The 22745-nt window shown below is 47.7% G+C and overlaps 1 protein-coding gene across 4 annotated transcripts in view; it reads right to left on the bottom strand.

Moving 5' to 3' along the window:
- Positions 1-22745, bottom strand: part of RAPH1 (Ras association (RalGDS/AF-6) and pleckstrin homology domains 1) — a 202459-nt gene that overhangs the window by 173966 nt on the left and 5748 nt on the right. Inside the window, exon 1 of one of the 4 annotated variants that reach the window (XM_068130913.2) lies at positions 1340-1413. The exons of the other annotated variants lie outside the window; for them this stretch is intronic. The gene's annotated coding sequence lies outside the window, so the exon portion shown is untranslated. Of the gene's footprint in view, positions 1-1339; positions 1414-22745 lie in introns of those variants that run through there. 4 annotated transcript variants of the gene reach the window in all.

The following is a 22745-nucleotide window of genomic DNA, read 5'->3' on the forward strand; positions in this document are numbered from 1 at the left end:
GGTCAAGTTTCATCGAAATCGTGCGTGTAGTTTCAAAGAAAGCAAATATCTATTTTGGGGGGTTAAACTTGGACCCAATTTGACCCCCCGTAGACCCTCTCAGACTTCGATTTTCTTAATGCCATGAACAAACTTTAGTCACAACACAACAAATATCATTTGTGCCAAATTGGTCGCAATCCCATCAGCGGTTTCGGAGAAGAAGTTTCAAGTGTTTACGGACGGACGGACGGACGGACGACGCGCCATCACATAAGCTCCCCTGAACTTCGTTCCAGGTGAGCTAACGAGAAACAAAATAGGTAAGGTGTGCACAGTCAGCCTGCATTTTGAAAGTTTAACCAGGAGGGAAAAAACGAAGAATCCCCTTTGCATAATTTGCACAACAAAACTTGAGGCAACTCATCTCATTCAAATTTTACTTGAAACTACTCTTCCTCCACATCTCCACACACCATCGATTTGAATGCATAAAAACCAGTGTCATTATGCATCCATTTGCTTACGAAGCAACCTTCATTCCCTTAGGAAGGATCATACTCCAAAAAAAGGACAGTGTCTGTTAATTTGTGGGTATACCTGCTCCTGCTCCACCGAGTCAGTTGACGTCATGTCTGTTGTAATCTGTTTACTTTCAACCACCGTATCTAAAAGTAAGGAATGCATTAGTGGTGCATCATCTAGCATCGTTAGCATTTTTCCCTGGAGGTGTTCTCTGTCGCATGAATCCATTATTTGTGCTCCCCAGTTGTCGTGCATCCCATTGTCTTCCTGCCATGTCCTACACAACTCCTCGATCATGCACAAACTTCAACTACGGAGTGTCCACAAAGTCATGCATCATAGGCAAAACATTTATTTGTAAGGTTGGCTACATCAGTTGTTCGAAATGTGTCCCACCAATCTCAAAACATGTCTGTAAATGGAAAAACAGATTTCTCTGAATGTTCTTCAACATATCCCGGCTAATTATTGAATTAAATAATTTAATTTCCGATTATAAATAATCAATTAAATAAATTCCTATGATGCGTGACTTTGTGGACACCCTGCAGATATAATAGACGACGAAAAGTAGAATTTAGTCATCAAGATGTGTTGAGCCATTATGGAGAAATCAAGTGAAGCTCTCTTACCCAAATAGGATCTGCAGACCAAACATGTTTTACATACATATTCTTGGGTAAAATGCCAGGTGCATAGAAAAGGCCCCTTTATATAAGGGTATGTGCCACGTGGCAAAGTATAGAAAAGAATGGACATTCCATAGCTTGTAGAAAATGCCAAACAATACAAAATATGGGGCATTCAAAAAATCTCGTGTGCATGCTGGACTGACCTTGTGTTCTGAGGGGGAACCAAGTAATGCTGTGCAAAAGTTCATATGAAGGGGTGCCAATTTGATTCATACACCTGCATGAAGAAGTAAATGTATGTTATTTGCCAGATGTAGAGCGTGCCCCTTCATACGAACCTTTGTAGATATATATATATATATATATATATATATATATATATATATATATATATATATATATATATATATATATATATATATATATATATATATATATATATACGGTATATATATATATATATATATATATATATATATATATATATATATATATATATATATATATATATATAAATAATTTTTAAGCAAAAACTATAGCACTTAGGCGGAATTTGTTTCGAATGCCATTAACTAGACATAATGGCCAATGTATATTCCAAGTTTCAGCTAGTTTCAATGTGTATTCCTTGAGATATGAGCGCCAACACATTTTGGGCGGACAGACAGACAGACGTGATTTCGAGTTTTTCTAAATACAACTCAAGAATGGATAAATAGACGCTGCTGAAATTTGGAACATATTACCTCACCGTACAAAGCATTTACTTCTGAAATTTGCAGCTCATTCCATCCAGTAGAAGCCGAGAAACGTATTTTCAGTCCCCATGTAAAAGCTGCATACAGAAAAACGATCCCTTCTATAAAAGGAGGGGCGATTTGCACCTACCTTTGATACACACACACACACACACACACACACACACACACACACACACACACACACACACACACACACACACACACACACACACACAGTCGTGGCCAAAAATATTGGCACCTTTGCACTTTTTTTTAGAATAACTCACATTTTTCTCGGAAAATAAGTTGAAATTGACAAAAAAAATTGGTCTCTACAATTCTTTATTTCAATGTTAATATTACAGAACCTTTGTTTTTGATTCAGAACTTAACATATCCTTTTAAATCAGCAAATAAAAAATAAATGGCATTGACAAAATTGTTGACACACGAGACTGCAATAAGCCTTTGGACAACGAGCCTTTGCAACGAGCCTTTGGACAAAATAACTGCAATCAAGCACTTCCTGTAGCCATGAATGAGCTTCCTACACCTCTCCACTGGCAGTTTGGCCCACTCTTCTTGTGCAATCTGCTCCAGTTCTCCCAGATTTGAAGGGTGCCTTTTCCCAACTGCTGTTTTCAGATCTCCCCACTGGTGTTCAATAGGATTTAGATCTGGACTCATTGCTGGCCACTTCAGAACAGTCCAGCGTTTTGTCTTGAACCATTCCTGTGTGCTTTTTGAAGTGTATTTGCTGTCATTGTCCTGTTGAAAAACCCATGACCTTCGACAGAGACCCAGCTTTCTGACACTGGGTTGAACATTGCATTCCAAAATGCCTTGGTAATCTCCTGATTTCATGATGCCATGCACACATTCAAGACACCCAGTGCCAGAGGCAGCACAGCAACTCCAAAACATCACTGAACCTCCTCCATGTTTGACTCCAGGGAATGTGTTCTTTTTTTTTGAAGGCTTCATTTTGTTTTTTGTAAACATAGAGATGATGTGCTTTACCAAAAAGCTCTCATTTGGTCTCATCTGTCCACAGGACATTTTCCCAGAAGGATTTTGGCTTGATTAGGTGTGTTTTGGAAAACTCCAGTCAGACTTTCTTATGTCTCTCTCTCAGCAGTGGGGTCCTCCTGGGTCTCCTAACATGGAACCCCCTTTCATTGAGTTGGCGACGGATGGTGTGAGTTTAAACTGTCGTACCTTGTGTCTGAAGGTCAGCTTGAATTTGTTTGGCAGTTGATCGAGGTGCTTTCTCCACCATTCAAACAATCCTTCGCTGCAATCTTCGATCAAGTTTTATTTTGCGGCCACGTCCAGAGAGGTTGGCTACAGTGCCATGAGCCTTAATCTTCCTGATAGCATAGTGTACGGTGGACCCAGGAACATCAAGGTGTCTGGAGATGGCCTTGTAGCCTTGAGATTGTCCATGCTTGGCTAAAATCTTGTGTCTGACCTCCTCCGACAATTCTCTGGTTTTCTTTCTTTTCTCCTTTTCTCCATGCTCATTGTGGTACACACAGTGACACAAAATAGCAGAATGACTCCTTTTCTTTTTTCAAACTGGTTGAATGAGTGATTTTTATATTGAAGGCAGCTGCAACGAGTTGAATTCCAAAGTAAAGGAAAATCACCTGCTTGAAATCCAATTATCTCTAACAACTTCTAAAAGGTGCCAACAATATTGTCTGGGCCATTTTAGCATTTCTGTGTGGAATAAGCTAAGATTTAGTCATTTTTTCAGCTTTTTTTGTTTTGTTCCACTGCAAACCAAAGAAATACATATATGGATATGGAAATATTTTTCAATTTCAACAATTTTCTGGAAGAAATGGTGCATTATTTGAAAAAAGTGCAAGGGTGCAAATATTTTTGGCCACGACTGTATATATTTATATATGTATATATTTATATATGTGTGTATGTATATATATATATATATATATATATATATATACATATATATATATATATATATATATATATATATATATATGTATATATATATATATGTATATGTATGTATATATATATATATATATATACATATATATATATATATATATATATATATATATATATATATATATATATATATATATACATATATATATATATACAGACTTGGCATTTAATATGGAATATTTTTTTTGTGGGGGTGAACTTCCTTTTCAAGATGACTTAGAACCAAAAGTTCATTGGAATTATGTTGAAATTATTCTAGATTTTGTTAATGTGACTTTTAAAAGAAACAAAAACCACATTTGACATTTCGAAGCAAATAAATTGATCCTTGAAAGTGATGTAAACTGATATCGAACTCAATTAACGGACAGTACTGTGTTAAACTTCTGTGCGTTTTCCGTTAGTATCTCTTTATTTTGCACATTAGCCAAAAATTTTTTTTAACAAAAACAAAAGTTAAATTACGACTGGGATTACGGACAGTAAAATTACAGTTCAGTACTTCGTGTAACCCCCACGAGCATTCAGGAGAGCACGTACACGTTGAGGCATGCTGTTCACAAGATTTGCCAAGGTTTGGACAGGAATCGCTTGCCATGCAGTTACAATAGCCTGCTGCAATTCACGCACAGAGGCAGGCTGCTGGTCCAAGTTGTCGATTTGACGCATTAATTCTGCCCACAAGTTCTCTATCGGATTCATATCCGGGGACATGGCAGGCCACTCCATATGCTCTACACCATGGTCAGCAAGAAAGTGTTGGATCATGAGAGCACGATGAGGCCATGCATTGTCATCTTGGAAGACGTTTCCTCGAAAGGCTGCACGAACAAATGGAAGCAATGTTTCTTCCAGAATGGCCCTGTGCTTGAACTGGTTCAGGTTTCCATTCAGAACAACCAGGTCAGTTTTGCCCCTTGCATGAAAAGCAGCCCAAACAGTCACCCCACCACCTCCAGCTTGGACTCTTGGCAGTATACAATCTTCGTTGTAGGCTTCATGCACTTGTCTGCGCACTCGGACATGGCCATATTGACGATAGACCAGAAATCTTGACTTGTCACTGAAGATCACGTGATTCCAGTGTCCTGGCTGCCATTGACGGTGCTCTCTGGCCCACTGCAATCGGCGCTGGCGGTGTTGTCTGGTCAGACGTGGTTTTCTCAGGGGACGCCTGGCACGATAGCCTGCTTGAAACAGTCGTTGGTTGACTAGCCCTCTGGATACAGGCACATTTGTCAGTTGCTGCCACTCAGCCCGAAGCCGATTAGCTGACTTGGTACGGCCATTGCGGACTAACCGGTGCAGCTGGCGGTCATCCCTCCTTGTGGTTCTGCGGGGACGTCCTGACCTCGGTATTGGAGTAGGGACACCCCTCTGAGCATTTCGTTTCAGGATCTTTGACACCTGACCTTGAGTGATGCCATACTGCCGAGCAATAGCACGCTGTTTCATGCCGGAATTTCGTAAAGCCACCACTAAATGACAAACAGCATTGTCGAGTTGACGGGCCATCTCCAGGGGAAGCGGCAATAACTTTTGTAGACGTGCAGCAGTTGTTTTCCACTAATACAGAACGCAACAACCCTTATATACCCGATTGTGAAGCCAATCTTCAAATGTACCTGTCCGTACATTTTGTCACGCCACCTGTGATATAATCCTGTTATTGACTTCTTGCTGCGACAGACAATCAGTGACATGGTTCTTTTAGCAAAGAAATCACCGAAGCGTAAAAGAAACTCACCAGATTGATATACCGAGTTCAGAAAGTAAACCCGTCAAGAAAAAAATATATTCCATATTAAATGCCAAGTCTGTATATATGTATGTATGTATATATATATATATATATTGTTGCGGACATGAGAACTGTATATTTTGTTTGATTGTGTGCTTTATTATTATTGTTATTATTGTTTATTCTGCGCCCCCCTGCCTCCGGAGCTGTGTAAAGGTGAAAGGGCATCCCATAATTAGTCCACAAGCATACACGTCAGCCAAATAATAGAATACCCCTGTTGATAGTTATCTCTTATTCTGTGTTTTAGGGTAAGGCTGTGTCTCCCATTAATTGAAGTACTCCATTGCACCAGTGAAAGAGATAGATTCCCTTCATTCCCACTCCCAACACTTCCATTCCCCCCTTTTCGTCAATTGCAATTCGCATTGCCAACTGCATGTTGGGCGGTTTTCCCTTCATCCGCCATTGACCACGAGGCAGGGTTGGGGAAGAAAGGCGGGTCCCCACCTCGTCAGAGAGGGGAGGAGTGAGCCAGCCCCACTCGACCAACCATGAACAAGGGGTTTGGCTTGAGAGGGCGGAGAGAGAACGTTTGGGGGAGGTTCGCAAAGGTTCAAGGGTGGGGCTATATATAACCCATGAGAGAAGCCCCCACGGGAGATGCACTTTGAGTTGAGACAAGGAGGGACGAAAAAGAGCTGGGTCATCAGAGCAAGAGCGCGTAAGGAGGAGAGAACCCGTCACGCCAGACCCCCCCACCAGCGCATCGGCTCCACCAAGCAGCTCCGACCCGTGATCCCGCGCACACGACAGGCCCGGTGGCATCAGCGGCCGTCGAGGTCCAGCCCGACGTCCCGTGCGGGATCAAGCTCCAGCCAGCTCCGTGCCGTCCTCCCCCTCCAGCCACACACCTCCTTCCAGCAATCCACTCTGCAATTCCCCGCATGAGTCAGTGTCTTGGTTTGTTCTGTCCTGGGAATAATTAAGTCTGTATAAGTTAATAATTGCACTGTGTCTCTGATCCTTCTGTATATTATTTTATTATCTTTCCTTCTCCTTGGTTACTTTGAGCATGTAAATAGTAGGAATAAATTTAGTTGTATTTCCAACCTTTTTGTCTTCTTCTTCTTCTTCTTCACATCCGTGTCGCCTTTGTCTTTTCCCTATTGAATAGCTGCGGTGCGATCCGGCCAACGTTTGGGTGAAATCGGGTGAGTCGGGAATCCTGTAACGGTCGCGGTTGGACCATCCGCTCGGCCCATCATAACATCTAAACCGCGATCAGTAACAATTGGTGTCTGGGAGTGAGATTCGGGGCCCGAACCAAATTTTTAAAACATCTAAAAAAAAATTTTTTGGTCAAAATTTGGAGCGGACGAAATTTGTTTTGTTTTAAAGCAAAACCCGAATTTTGAAATCGCGCCATGGCTGGTCAAGGCGACGGGATGCCGGTGGGAGAGCTAGAGGAGGGGTTAGGAGTAACCCAGGATCAAATGTAGGGGAGCAATGAGGAGGCGGTTGAGGGAGTATCAGACGCACAAGATGGCGTCCTCGCGCACGTGGGTGTAGCGGCACCAAATTGCGCTGCACCCGTGGTCGCGGCAGCCGAGCCAGAGATGCCAGAGTACATGCGAGTCTTTATGATTCAAATGATGGCAAAAATGGATGCTCAGGGGGAGCGATTGGAGGACCAAATGGGGGTAATGGGAAACCAAATGGGGGTAATGGGGAACCGGATGGATGCTCAGGGTGAGCGATTGGAGGGCCAAATGGGGGTAATGAGGGACGAAGCGAGGGGTACCGGTGAGGGATTAGACAAGAAATTTGAGGGGTTAGACGATGGGATAAAAGAGGTGAAAAATGGGTTAATGGGGTTAGAAAATAGGATGGAAGACAAATTGCGGGAGATAGGGGAGCAATCCGCCCGAGAAATTAAACAAATGGGAGAGCAGATAGAGGAGGTAAAAATCGGGGTAGAAACCAAATTGGATGCTCAGAGGGATGAATTGGGACAGATGAGGGTGGCATCTACAAAGGAGATGGAGGAGATGAAAGAGGAGATACGACGAGGTGTGAGTGAGGAGGTTTCGGGGCTACGCGAGGAGGTAAAGCGAGGTGAGAAGTGTATGGAGAAAGAGGTGAGAAATAATACGGCAAAGTTACAAGGGGGAATAGAAGATCTGATGGAGGAGGTGGAACAGCTGACGGAGGGACAAAAAGAACTAGTGGAGCAGGTTCAAAAGAACACTGCGGTACTAGGAGGGTTAAAGGCGACACAAAAAGAAATTAAAAACGAATTAATAGCGACACAGAGGCAATGTCAGATGGTACGTGAGGAACTGACAATGAGGGTGGACGAGGTGACAGAGATAATGGAGACGAAGGACCGAGAGGTGAGGATGCACATAGAGACGGTCACGGTAGCCTTAGAGGACGAACTTGAGGAGACGCACCGAGAAATAAAAGAGGTTAAACAAAAATTAGAGGAAGTGGAAGAAGAGGTGAGTGAAATTAAGAAGAGACGGACAGAAACTAAGAGAGAAATCTGGGAGGAGGTAATGGAATTGGTACAAGGTCGGTGTTCAACTCATGATGTGCTGCTCACTAACCAAATAAAGAGTTTGCAGGTGGCAAAAGAGGTGCGACGACGAGGTACGGAGGTGAGTGGCAATGTATATGATGTGAGGAAAGCTTCAGTCGGCTTGGGGATTGGTTTGGATCCGGGTGTTCGTGAAAGGCCGTTGGTGAAGTGTGCGACAGGTCTGGTGTGCGAAAAAAGAGGTGTGCAAGAATGTCCGACCATGGGGTGTGTGAGGAAAAAGTGCGCGCCGACCAGTGAGTGTGCTGTCGAGAGTGAGTCGGTCGTAGCGCGTGTGCGAGGGAGCACATGGAAGCGCGTGGTGAGGAGTGTTACAGAGGATGTAACGGGAGAGTGTGCGCAAGAGTGTGCGCGAGAAAGGTGTGTAACGGACAGGTGCATGGGGAAAGAGTGCGCTGTCAAGAGTGAAGGAGAATGCACGCCTGTGGTGAGAGTTACAGAGGATGTAACGAAAGAGTGTGCGCAAGAGGATGCGCGAGAAAGGTGTGTAACGGACAGGTGCATGGGGAAAGAGTGCGCTGTCAAGAGTAAGGGGGAATGCACGCCTGTGGTGAGTGTTACAGAGGATGTAACGAGAAAATGCACGCCTGTGGTGAGTGTTACAGAGGGTGTAACGGGAGAGTGTGCGGAAGAGTGTGCGCGAGAAAGGTGTGTAACGGACGGGTGCATGAGGAAAGAGTGCGCTGTCGAGAGTAAGGGTGAAAGTAGTGAGAGTGACACGGAGCGTGAGTTGGTTGTGACAGGTGAGCGAGGATGTACACCTGGAATGGAAGGATGCACACCTGGAATGGTAGAGCGTGAGTGGGAATGCACGCTGGAATTGGTAGTGAGGCACATGGTTGGGTGTGCGAGTGAGAGCACACCTGTGATGGTCACAGAGGAGGTGACCGAGGAAGGGGCATGAAGAGGTGTGTTGGTGAGGTGTGCGAGCGACGAATGTGTGCCAAGGTGTTCGGTGGTCAGGTGTGTGACCAAGTAGGTGAGCGGAATGAGTGTACCGAGGTGTGTAAGGAAAGGTACGAGGAGCATGGGAACAGCTGGAGGTATGAGCAAGAAAGGGGTAGCGTATGCATGTAAGCATGCAGGTGAAGCATCGACGGTAACCGGGTTAGAGGTTAGAACGACTTATAGCCGAATCGGGCCCTCGGTGCGCGTCGGGCAGCTTCGCGTGCCGCGAGGACCAGCGGGGATCCGAACCACGGCGGTTTCGAAAGAACCGCCGTACGCGATCCACGCTGTGCCTCGCTTGGAACGGCCGCGTCCGGGCTCCACTAGGCGGAGCGGGCAGCCCGATAGGAAGGGTCGTCATGGCGACCACTTTCTATTGAGACGTGCCGGCAGGTCGAGATCGGGACATTGGATGGCTCCACGCCGAGGTGGTGCGTGGGATCTCGGCCCGGGTAAGCCCCCGTCCCTGCACCGAGTGCCGGACGCATCCAGCCGCCGGCACAAAAGAACCCGCGTTCATGGCTCGGCTGTACGAAGCCGAGCTTTAGAAGGGAATTGGCGCACCGAGAGGATGTAATAAGTAGACGGGTGATGAGGATAGTGTTTTGGACCCAAAATTAGCAGTAAATGGCAAATTTTTGATTTGTTGGATTTGGACGAGCGAAATTGATAGTAGGACCTCCCCGATGTGGTGGGATGGCAAATCCACCATCCCTCACAGAAGGGGGGGCAAAGGAGCAATAGTTTATGGGGTGTATGGCAGTGAAAACTAGCCCGGGTGGGTTAGGTTATATTGTGTGTAGGGACCTAGAAGATGACATTAGGTGACGTTAAGGTTAGATAGTGACTGATACCTGTAGTGGGGACGCAGGTAGTTTAGTGTGGATGATAATGACGAGGGAGCGCAATAGTTTAAAGGGACGACTGGGAAGCGCAAGTTTCAGAGGGGAGTAGTTAGCTGAGATGATGCCGTGTGTTTGATAATTGAACAGGTGTGATTGCACAGGTGTGCAACTGAACAGGTGAATGGAGCAGTGTATGAGGGAGTAGTGGTGATTGCGTGTTGTGCTGACCAAATGGTCCAGGAAGAAAGGAGGGTGCAGGTGGCACCAGGTATGATTGCACAGGTGTGCAACAACAGGTGAATGGAGAATGGTTGTGTGAAATAGATGGTTGTATGGAATAAATGGTATGGAGTATTGGAATGGATGGTCGTGGAGTGAGTATGGTGGAAATTGTGGAGTGGAGTGGATGGTGCGAAGGTGTGAATGGGGGAAGAGTGGACCCCCATCACGGATACCCGGGGCGGGTAGTGTAAGTGTTAGGTAGAGGGTACAGGTAAATTGTGGTTGGATATTGGCATCTGTGGTGCGGGTGAAAGAATGGTCTTTGGATGGGTGCATTAGTGTTGTGGAAATGGCTGGGCGTGTAGCCTGTTAGTGTGTGTAGTTGGTTTGGGCACTCCACCACTGTGAGGATGTCGGCCAGGTGAGGCCGCAGGTGGGCTCTGGGAGCCGGTAGTTGTTGTGGATGGGGCCCGAGGATCCGGAGGACGGACCCGGGTAGCCCAGTGCCAGAGAGGGAACCGAGTGGGGAGAGCGCCAGAGGGCCTTCCCCAGGTAGATAGGTTAGGGTAAGGAGCAGGTAAGCTCGGAGGCAACTGCAGTGGTGGAGGTGTGCAGGTGGGTAGACCTGCTGGGAGAGCTACACGTCGCAGCCCAGAAATTGTGCGAGGGCACCGGGAGATGAATCGGGGGAGTGAGACCCCAAATTGAGAAGCACCACAGTTTGGTCAATGGGAATTGGTTTTTAGAACCCATAGTGTAAGTGGCCAATGGATTGGCAGGGAAAGACCCCGGGTAGTGTAAAGTGTGTTAATGTCATTTAGAAAGTAGTTAGGATGAAGTCTCCTCGCACCATCTGCATCCACTCACCTGAGGTGACAGGTACTCCGCACCATGGCATGTTTAATTATTTTTACTGTGCAAATGTTTGGATTGTGAGACGCATCATGACGTGGGTGTGACATTGTGCGTAATTCCATCTCTTCCTCCTTATGAGGATTGATGATGAATTTGATGATGGCAAATTTTGAAGTAGAGGGATTGTGGAGACGAATTTGGTATAGGGGAAATATGGGGAAGACGTGACAGTAGTGACGAATTTGTAAATGTGTAGATTTTTGTACATATGGGGTAAGGGCAAGGGTAGGGTAGGTGACAGAAGGGGTGACGTACGGTAGGGACGAGCTTTCTCACTTCGCCCTCCATACGCATTTCGCCTTGCATTGCCTTATTGATGTGTACCCTTGTGACCTTACCCCTCGCTCAATTGTCTTTCCCCTTTTGTCTCCCACATGACCTGTGCGCCATTGGGTGAAGAGGGGAGCGTGCGTGGGTCGGCCATTGTGCGCCCGAAATTCCCAGAACCAGCTGTCTGCATCGATTTACCACATTATGGACCACATGTCTGTGGCCGAGCACCACTTATGGACCCCATGGGTTGGGGCATGGCCCCTCTGCTGGAACCGGCCATGAGGGCCCGAAATCTTGCTGGCGGACCTTGGCCACAGGGCACCGATGCCCCACAGGTGAACCACACTAGTCGGCCCGTGGGCTATAAATAAAATCAAATAAAAAGGACACATTGGGTGCATTTTTCAGTTCAAATAGGCCGCCAGTAAGAAAATGAAAGAATGACAACATCTGGAAGACCAAATAATAATAACCAGCAGAGGGAGCCGAAGAGCAAGAGATCACCTGCAGGGTTAGGGGTTGTTGATTTTATTTTTATTGAACATGCATTGAACACTGATTGAACAATGGTGACTGCACCGATTGGTGCTTGGGTGTGTATTGGTGCGTTTTTGGGTGCTTTCATGGTGCATTGATGCAGAGCAGACTGTCTCCCCCCAGAAAGAACAATCACAGGTCCTGGGTTAGTTTTGTAAATAAAAATAGCGTCATTGTAAATAATGCTTCCCACCGTCAGTGTGTAGTTTGAAGACCATTCCGCAATTCGGTTAACTGTGGGCGTAAGTCTGTTAGGCAGGGTGCAATGGAGCAGCGGGACACATTTATTTATGTTTTAAAACTGTCGCACTCAGGGTCAGGTTAAAAGTAGAGGGAACTACACCTACGTGTCACACTAAATAAAAGTTGTAGGCCCGGGACGTGCCTAAGAGGAGGAGGGTGCAGTGTTGCGGACATGAGAACTGTATATTTTGTTTGATTGTGTGCTTTATTATTATTGTTATTATTGTTTATTCTGCGCCCCCCTGCCTCCGGAGCTGTGTAAAGGTGAAAGGGCATCCCATAATTAGTCCACAAGCATACACGTCAGCCAAATAATAGAATACCCCTGTTGATAGTTATCTCTTATTCTGTGTTTTAGGGTAAGGCTGTGTCTCCCATTAATTGAAGTACTCCATTGCACCAGTGAAAGAGATAGATTCCCTTCATTCCCACTCCCAACACTTCCATTCCCCCCTTTTCGTCAATTGCAATTTGCATTGCCAACTGCATGTTGGGCGGTTTTCCCTTCATCCGCCATTGACCACGAGGCAGGGTTGGGGAAGAAAGGCGGGTCCCCACCTCGTCAGAGAGGGGAGGAGTGAGCCAGCCCCACTCGACCAACCATGAACAAGGGGTTTGGCTTGAGAGGGCGGAGAGAGAACGTTTGGGGGAGGTTCGCAAAGGTTCAAGGGTGGGGCTATATATAACCCATGAGAGACGCCCCCACGGGAGATGCACTTTGAGTTGAGACAAGGAGGGACGAAAAAGAGCTGGGTCATCAGAGCAAGAGCGCGTAAGGAGGAGAGAACCCGTCACGCAAGACCCCCCCCCACCAGCGCATCGGCTCCACCAAGCAGCTCCGACCCGTGATCCCAGCGCACACGACAGGCCCGGTGGCATCAGCGGCCGTCGAGGTCCAGCCCGACGTCCCGTGCGGGATCAAGCTCCAGCCAGCTCCGTGCCGTCCTCCCCCTCCAGCCACACACCTCCTTCCAGCAATCCACTCTGCAATTCCCCGCGTGAGTCAGTGTCTTTGTTTGTTCTGTCCTGGGAATAATTAAGTCTGTATAAGTTAATAATTGCACTGTGTCTCTGATCCTTCTGTATATTATTTTATTATCTTTCCTTCTCCTTGGTTACTTTGAGCATGTAAATAGTAGGAATAAATTTAGTAGTATTTCCAACCTTTTTGTATTCTTCTTCTTCTTCTTCACATCCGTGTCGCCTTTGTCTTTTCCCTATTGAATAGCTGCGGTGCGATCCGGCCAACGTTTGGGTGAAATCGGGTGAGTCGGGGATCCTGTAACGGTCGCGGTTGGACCATCCGCTCGGCCCATCATAACATCTAAACCGCGATCAGTAACAATATATATATATATTGTTACCGATCGCGGTTAGATGTTATAGACCGAGCGGTGGTGTAAGACCGCGACCTAACAAAACTCACCCGATTCACCCAGACTTTGGCCGTATCGCACCCCAGCTGCTCAATGAGGGAAAAGACGAAAACGACGCAATGCAAAGAGGAAAACGAAGGCAAAGAAAGGTTTGGAAATACGACTGAATTTATTGACTATTTACACACAAGCAAAAAGAAAGCAGTCACGTTTATTTACAAGCACATAAGACGCAGGTGACACAGGGAAAATACTAGCTTATACAGACTTAATTAACCCAGGACAGAACAAACAAAAGACACTGACTCACGCGGGGAATTGCAGGAGGTGGATGGCTGGAGGTGAACGCTTGGTGGAGCCAACGCGGAGCTTGGTGGAGCTGAACGCTTGGTGGAGCCAACACGGAGCTTGGTGGAGCTGAACGCTTGGTGGAGCTGAACGCTTGGTGGAGCCAACACGGAGCTTGGTGGAGCTGAACGCTTGGTGGAGCCAATGCGGAGCTTGGTGGAGCTGAACGCTTGGTGGAGCCAACGCGGAGCTTGGTGGAGCTGAACGCTTGGTGGAGCCAACGCGGAGCTTGGTGGAGCTGAACGCTTGGTGGAGCCAACGCGGAGCTTGGTGGAGCTGAACGCTTGGTGGAGCCAACGCGGAGCTTGGTGGAGCTGAACGCTGGGTGGAGCCAACGCGGAGCTTGGTGGAGCTGAACGCTTGGTGGAGCTGAACGCTTGGTGGAGCCAACACGGAGCTTGGTGGAGCTGAACGCTTGGTGGAGCCGAACGCTTGGTGGAGCCAACGCGGAGCTTGGTGGAGCTGAACGCTTGGTGGAGCCAACGCGGAGCTTGGTGGAGCTGAACGCTTGGTGGAGCCAACGCGGAGCTTGGTGGAGCTGAACGCTTGGTGGAGCCAACGCGGAGCTTGGGGGATTGGTGTGACGGGTTCTCTCTCCTTCCTTAGTCCCACCCAGTCCAACAACTTCCTCTCTTGCTTCAGGACTCTTTCTCTCTCTTTCTTGGTCCCTCACTCTTTACCACCGACTCCTCACCGCAACCAACGCAACCACTTGACCACCACCTCTACTGACTGACTCTTCACCACTCTGCACTTGACGACCGACTCCCAACCAACTCAGACCAACTCAAAGTCCAACTCCAGGCCTTTCTGTCTTCTGCTCTCCTCTGTAAAAAACGCATCTCTCCCTTTGGACACGCCCTGCCTTGGGTTATATAGGCCCCCGCCCCTCAACCTTTGCGAACCTCCCCGACCGCTCTTCCTCCGCCCTCTGTAGCCAAACCCCTGGCTCATGGTTGGTCGAGCGGGGCTGGTTCACTCCTCCCCTCTCTGACGAGGTGGGGAAACGCCTTCCTTCCCCCAACCCTGCCTCGTGGTCAATGGCGGATGAAGGAAAAAAACCGACCAAAATGCGGAAGGCGCTTCAAATTGCAATTGACGGAAAGGGGGGAATGGAAGGGAATCTATCTCTTTCACTGGTGCAATGGAGTATTTCTATTAATGGAAGACACAGCCTTACGCTAAAACACAGAATAAGAGATAACTATCAACAGGTATATTCTATTACTTGGCTGACGTGTATGCTTGTGGACTATGGGACGCCCTTTTGGTCTTTACACAGCTCCGGAGGCAGGAGGCACAGAATAAACAATAATCACAACAATACAGCACACAATCAAAAAAAAATATACAGTCCTCATATCCACAACACTGCACCCTCCTCCTCTTAGGCACGTCCCGGGCCTACAACTTTTATTTAGTGTGACACGTAGGTGTAGTTCCCTCTACTTTTAACCTGACCCTGAGTGCGACAGTTTTAAAACATAAATAAATGTGTCCCGCTGCTCCATTGCACCCTGCCTAACAGACTTACGCCCACAGTTAACCGAATTGCGGAATGGTCTTCACACTAAACACTGACGGTGGGGGAGCATTATTTACACTGACGCTATTTTTATTTACAAAACTAACCCAGGACCTGTAATTGTTCTTTCTGGGGGGGAGACAGTCTGCTCTGCATCGACGCACCATGAACGCACCCAATAACGCACCAATACACACCCACGCACCAATCGGTGCAGTCACCATAGTTCATCAGTGTTCCATAAAAATAAACCAACAACCCCTAACCCTGCAGGTGTCTCTTGCTCTTCGGCTCCCTCTGCTGGTGATTATTATTTGTTCTTCCAGATGTTGTCATTCTCTTTTGCTTTGCTTACTGGCGGCCTATTTGCAATAAAGTGTGCCCAATGTGCCCTTCTTTATTTTCTTTTATTTATAGCCCACAGGGCCGACTAGTGTGGTTCACCTGTGGGGCATCGGTGCCCTGTGGCCAAGGTCCGCCAGCAAGATTTCAGGCCCTCATGGCCGGTTCCAGCAGAGGGGCCATGCCCCAACCCATGGGGTCCATAAGTGGTGCTCGGCCACAGGCATGTGGTCCATAATGTGGTGCATCGATGCAGACAGCTGGTTCTGGGAATTTCGGGCGCACAATGGCCGACCCACGCACGCTCCCCTCGGCGCCCAACGGCGCACAGGTCATGTGGGAGACAAAAGGGGAAAGACAATTGAGCGAGGGGTAAGGTCACAAGGGTACACGTCAAAAAGGCAATGCAAGGCGAAATGCGTACGGAGGGCGAAGTGAGAAAGCTCGTCCCTACCGTACGTCACCCCCCTGTTACCTAGCCCACCCTTGCCCTTACCCCATATGTACAAAACCTACACATTACCAAATTCGTCACTACTGTCACGTCTCCCCATATTTCCTCTATACCAAATTCGTCACCACAATCCCTCTATCCAAAATTTGCCATCACCAAATTCATCATCAATCCTCATAAGGAGGCAGAGATGGAACATCAAAGCACAATGTCACACCCACGTCATGATGCGTCTCACAATCCAAAACATTTGCATCATAAAAATAATTAAACATGGCATGGTGTGGAGTTCCTGTCACCTCAGGTGAGTGGATGCAGATGGTGCGAGGAGACTTCATCCTAACTACTTTCTAAATGACTTTAACACACTTTACACTACCCGGGGTCTTTCTCCGGCCAAACCATTGGCCCTCTTACACTATGGGTTCTAAAAACCAATTCCCATTGGCCAAACTGTGGTGCTTTTCAATTTGGGGTCTCACTCCCCCGATTCATCTCCCGGTGCCCTCGCACAATTTCTGGGCTGCGACGTGTAACTCTCCCAGCAGGTCTACCCACCTGCACACCCCCACCACTGCAGTTGCCTACGAGCTTACCTGCTCCTTACCCTAACCTAACTACCTGGGGAAGGCCCTCTGGCGCTCTCCCCACTCGGTGCCCTCTCTGGCACTGGGCTGCCCGATCCACACCCGGGATCCTCAGGCACCCACTCACAACTACCGGCTCCCAGAGCCCACCTGCGGCCTCACCTGGCCGACATCCTCACAGTGGTGGAGTGCCCAACCAACTACACACACTAACAGGCTACACGCCCAGCCATTTCCACGACACTAATGCACCCATCCAAATACCATTCTTTCACCTCGCACCACAGATGCCAATATCCAACCACAATTTACCTATATCCTCGACCTAACACTTGCACTACCCGCCCCGGGTATCCGTGATGGGGGTCCACTCTTCCCCCATTCACACCTTCGCACCATCCACTCCACTCCACAATTCCCACCATTCTCACTCCACGACCATCCATTCCAATCCTCCAGACCATTTATTCCATACACCTGTCTTTCATTCACCTGTCGTTGCACACCTGTGCAATCCTACCTGGTGCCACCTGCACCCTCCTCCTCTTCCTGGACCAGTTGGTCAACACAACACACAATCACCACTACTCCCTCATACACTGCTCCACACACCTGTTCAGTTGCACACCTGTGCAATCACACCTGTCCAATCATACCTGTTCAATCCTCACACACACGGCATCATCTCAGCTAACTACTCCCCTCTGAAACTTGCGCTTCCCAGTCGTCCCTTTAAACTATTGCGCTCCCACGTCATTATAATCCACACTAAGCTACCTGCGTCCCCACTACAGGTATCAGTCACTAACTACCCTTATCGTCACCTAATGTCATCTTCTAGAGCCCTATCAATATAACCTAACCCACCCGGGCTAGTTTTCACTGCCATACACCCCATAATCTATTGCTCCTTTGCCCCCACCTGTGAGGGATGGTGGATTTGCCATCCCACCACATCGGGGGTCTCTCACTACCAATTTCGCTCGTCCAAATCCAACAATTCAAAAATTTTCCATTTACTGCCAATTCTATTCACTTTTCTAAATTTCGTTTTAAATCACTATCACTATCACCATCACCCGTCTACTTATTACATCCTCTCGGTGCGCCAATTTCCTTCGAAAGCTCGGCTTCGTACAGCCGAGCCATGAACGCGGGTTCTTTTGTGCCAGCGGCTGGATACGTCCCGCATTCGTGGCAGGGATGGGGGCTTACCCGGGCCGAGATCCCACGCACCACCTCGGCGTGGAGCCATCCAATGTCCCGATCTCGACCTGCCGGCACGTCTCAATAGAAAGTGGTCGCCATGACGACCCTTCCTATCGGGCGGCCCGCTCCGTCTAGTGGAGCCCGGACGCGGCCGTTCCACGCGAGGCCCAGCGTGGATCGCGCACGGCAGTTCTTTCGAAACCGCCGTGGTTCGGATCCCCGCTGGTTCTCGCGGCACGCGAAGCCCGGCACGCACCGAGGGCCCGATTCGGCTATAAGTCGTTCTAAACTCTACCCCGTCTAACGTCGATGCTTCACCTGGACGCTTACACCTCGCAGCCCGTTCCTTGCTCACACATCCAGCCGTGCCCATGCTCCTCGTACCTTTCCTTACACACCCAGGTACACCCATTCCACTCACAGCCTTGGTCACACACTTGACCACCGAACACCTTGGCACACATTCGTTGGTATCACACCTCACCAACACACCTCTTCGCGCCCCCTCCTCGGTCACCTCCTCTGTGACAATCACAGGTGTGCCCTCATTCGCACACCCAACCACGTGCCTCACTACCAACTCAAATGTGCCTTCCCACACACGCTCTACCATTCCAGGTGTGCATCCTTCCATCCCAGGTGTACATCCTCGCTCACCTGTCACAACCAACTCACTCTCCTTGTCACTCCCACTACTCTCACCTCCATTCTTGACAGCGCACTCACCCTTACTCTTGACAGCACACTCTTTCCTCATGCACCTGTCCGTCAAACACCTTTCTCGCGCACACTCTCCCGTTACACCCTCTGTAACACTCACCACAGGTGTACACTCTCTCGTTACTTCCTCCGTAACACTCACCACACCGCGCTTCCATGTACCCCCTCGCACACGCGCTTCGACCGGCTCACTCCTGACGGCACACTCACTCCTCGGCGTGCACTTTTTCCTCACACACCCCATGGTCGGACATTCTCGCACACCTCTTTTTTCGCACACCTGACCTGTCACACACTTCACCAACGGCCTTTCACGAACACCCGGATCCAAACCAATCCCCAAGCCGACTGAAGCTTTCCTCACATCATATACATTGCCGCTCACCTCCGTACCTTGTCTCCGCCCCTCCTTTGCCACCTGCAAACTTTTTATTTGGTTAGTGAGCATCTCATCATGATTTGAACACAGACTTTGTACATTATCCATTTCTCCCTGCAATTCCCGGGCTACCTCCATCATCTCTTCAATTTCAATGCCCACTTCCGCTTTTTCTGTACTCACCTCGACGACCGTTGGCTTTAATAAAATTCCCTCTACCTCATCGGTCGCCGGCTTTTCCAAGCCCCGGGTCGCGATTTCTACCCCCGTCATTGTACCCGTGCTTTCCTCCGCTTCGCTCAACCAGCGCTTTTCGACTCGCGTTACCTCCTCGTGCACCCCTGGGACCCTTTCGCCCAACTTGCGGTCTCTGTCCCTCTGCTCCCGTGCCTCTCTATCGGCCCTCATTCCGTTCGTTATTTCTTCAATTTGGTTTCCCAATTTGTTCGTTATTGCTTCCATTTGGTTTCCCAATTTGTTCGTTATTGCTTCCATTTGGTTTCCCAATTTGTTTAACAATCGCTCACTGTTCCGCTTCAAATGGGCTTCCATTTCAGCCATAATTAATTGCATGTCTTCCACCGTTGGTACAAAGGGCGCGGCAAAATTTGGTGCCGCTACACCCACATGCGTGAGGACGCCATTTTGTGCACCTGATACACCCTCAACCACACCTTCTTTACTCTCCTCCACCATTTTTTTTCCTAAGTCCTGGGTCGATTCTACCCCGTATATCTCTCCCACCGGCATCCCGTCGCCTTGAACAGCCATGGCGCGATTTCAAAATTCGGGTTTTGCTTTAAAAAAACAAATTTCGGCAGCTCGTAATTTTGACCAAAATTTTTTTTCTAGATGTTTTTAAAATTTGGTTCGGGACCCGAATTCCACTCCCAGACACCAATTGTTACCGATCGCGGTTAGATGTTATAGACCGAGCGGTGGTGTAAGACCGCGACCTAACAAAACTCACCCGATTCACCCAGACTTTGGCCGTATCGCACCCCAGCTGCTCAATGAGGGAAAAGACGAAAACGACGCAATGCAAAGAGGAAAACGAAGGCAAAGAAAGGTTTGGAAATACGACTGAATTTATTGACTATTTACACACAAGCAAAAAGAAAGCAGTCACGTTTATTTACAAGCACATAAGACGCAGGTGACACAGGGAAAATACTAGCTTATACAGACTTAATTAACCCAGGACAGAACAAACAAAAGACACTGACTCACGCGGGGAATTGCAGGAGGTGGATGGCTGGAGGTGAACGCTTGGTGGAGCCAACGCGGAGCTTGGTGGAGCTGAACGCTTGGTGGAGCCAACGCGGAGCTTGGTGGAGCTGAACGCTTGGTGGAGCTGAACGCTTGGTGGAGCCAACACGGAGCTTGGTGGAGCTGAACGCTTGGTGGAGCCAATGCGGAGCTTGGTGGAGCTGAACGCTTGGTGGAGCCAACGCGGAGCTTGGTGGAGCTGAACGCTTGGTGGAGCCAACGCGGAGCTTGGTGGAGCTGAACGCTTGGTGGAGCCAACGCGGAGCTTGGTGGAGCCAACGCGGAGCTTGGTGGAGCTGAACGCTTGGTGGAGCCAACGCGGAGCTTGGGGGATTGGTGTGACGGGTTCTCTCTCCTTCCTTAGTCCCACCCAGTCCAACAACTTCCTCTCTTGCTTCAGGACTCTTTCTCTCTCTTTCTTGGTCCCTCACTCTTTACCACCGACTCCTCACCGCAACCAACGCAACCACTTGACCACCACCTCTACTGACTGACTCTTCACCACTCTGCACTTGACGACCGACTCCCAACCAACTCAGACCAACTCAAAGTCCAACTCCAGGCCTTTCTGTCTTCTGCTCTCCTCTGTAAAAAACGCATCTCTCCCTTTGGACACGCCCTGCCTTGGGTTATATAGGCCCCCGCCCCTCAACCTTTGCGAACCTCCCCGACCGCTCTTCCTCCGCCCTCTGTAGCCAAACCCCTGGCTCATGGTTGGTCGAGCGGGGCTGGTTCACTCCTCCCCTCTCTGACGAGGTGGGGAAACGCCTTCCTTCCCCCAACCCTGCCTCGTGGTCAATGGCGGATGAAGGAAAAAAACCGACCAAAATGCGGAAGGCGCTTCAAATTGCAATTGACGGAAAGGGGGGAATGGAAGGGAATCTATCTCTTTCACTGGTGCAATGGAGTATTTCTATTAATGGAAGACACAGCCTTACGCTAAAACACAGAATAAGAGATAACTATCAACAGGTATATTCTATTACTTGGCTGACGTGTATGCTTGTGGACTATGGGACGCCCTTTTGGTCTTTACACAGCTCCGGAGGCAGGAGGCACAGAATAAACAATAATCACAACAATACAGCACACAATCAAAAAAAAATATACAGTCCTCATATCCACAACAATATATATATATATATATATATATATATATATATATATATATATATATATATATATATATATATATATATATATATATATATATATATATATAATAGTACTGGGCCGATTCGGATATTTGATTGTAACTTACAACCGATTAGAAAAAAAAACCCTGCAGATCATGCTACCGATTCTGATTATAAAGTAATTAAATAATGACGTCATTGTGCACACATGAAGTGTATACCATGCTGGATCAGTACCATGCCACGATTGACATATCAGCCACCTGTTGAACCTGTGCCCTTACAAATGACCAAGATGCCAATCAATCCGTGGGAGGTCATCCATGTTGAAATGTGTGGGCCATTTCCCACCGGCGAATGCATCCTCAACATTGACGATAAATGTTCCCGATGGCCTCAAGCAATTATCTTGTCATTTACCTCTACCCAGGCCTTCATTAGAGGCCTAACAAATTTATTTTCCAACCATAGTTTGCCACATGGAATTGTGTCACACAGTGAACCGCAGTTTATCCGTTTTCAGTCCTAGAGTCCTCCTAAAAAATCCTAGAAGAAAATGGATACTATAATTTTTAAGTGAGTCTTCATCGTTGAGAGATAGGGCCAACAACAATGTATATAGCACAATATCCAAAAAAGTTGTGGATGGGTTATGACAAAACTTGGTGGATGATTTGGGTAGGTAACAAGAGAACAATCTGTTTAGATTTTGGTTCAGGTCCGAATGCAGATCCAGCCTATCAGTGAGATACAAAAACGTAAACTGTTCAGCCTGGTGGAACTATGCGCTCTATGGAATGCCATTGTAGTTATTGTAAATTAACAATCTTGATAAATGCATATGAAACAAACTGCTTAATTAAATAATGAGGACAGTGTTATTTTATAGTATCAGTCTATTCTGTATGTGTCCGCCCTTTGCCTACTTGAATGCCTTCACTCGTTTACCGATGCTTCCTGTATACAACTGAAGGCCTCTTATAGGAATATTTTGTCAATATCCTGGTGTACATGCCATAGTTCTGTAAGGTTAGTTGGGTTTTTCTTGTTTCCAGTTAATCCGGATATGCTTTCAATGAAAGTCGTGTCAAGACTCCGTGATGGAAATTCTATCAATTGGAGCACACCAACTGTAACCTTGTTCTGAAAATACAGTTTTTCTATGTTGAAAGTGTGTTTTGGATCATTATTTTGTTGAAAAATGAATCCTCTGCCAAT

The sequence above is a fragment of the Myxine glutinosa genome, chromosome 1 (assembly GCF_964187855.1).
Source record: "Myxine glutinosa chromosome 1, kmMyxGlut1.1, whole genome shotgun sequence".
NCBI classification, from domain to species: domain Eukaryota; kingdom Metazoa; phylum Chordata; class Myxini; order Myxiniformes; family Myxinidae; genus Myxine; species Myxine glutinosa.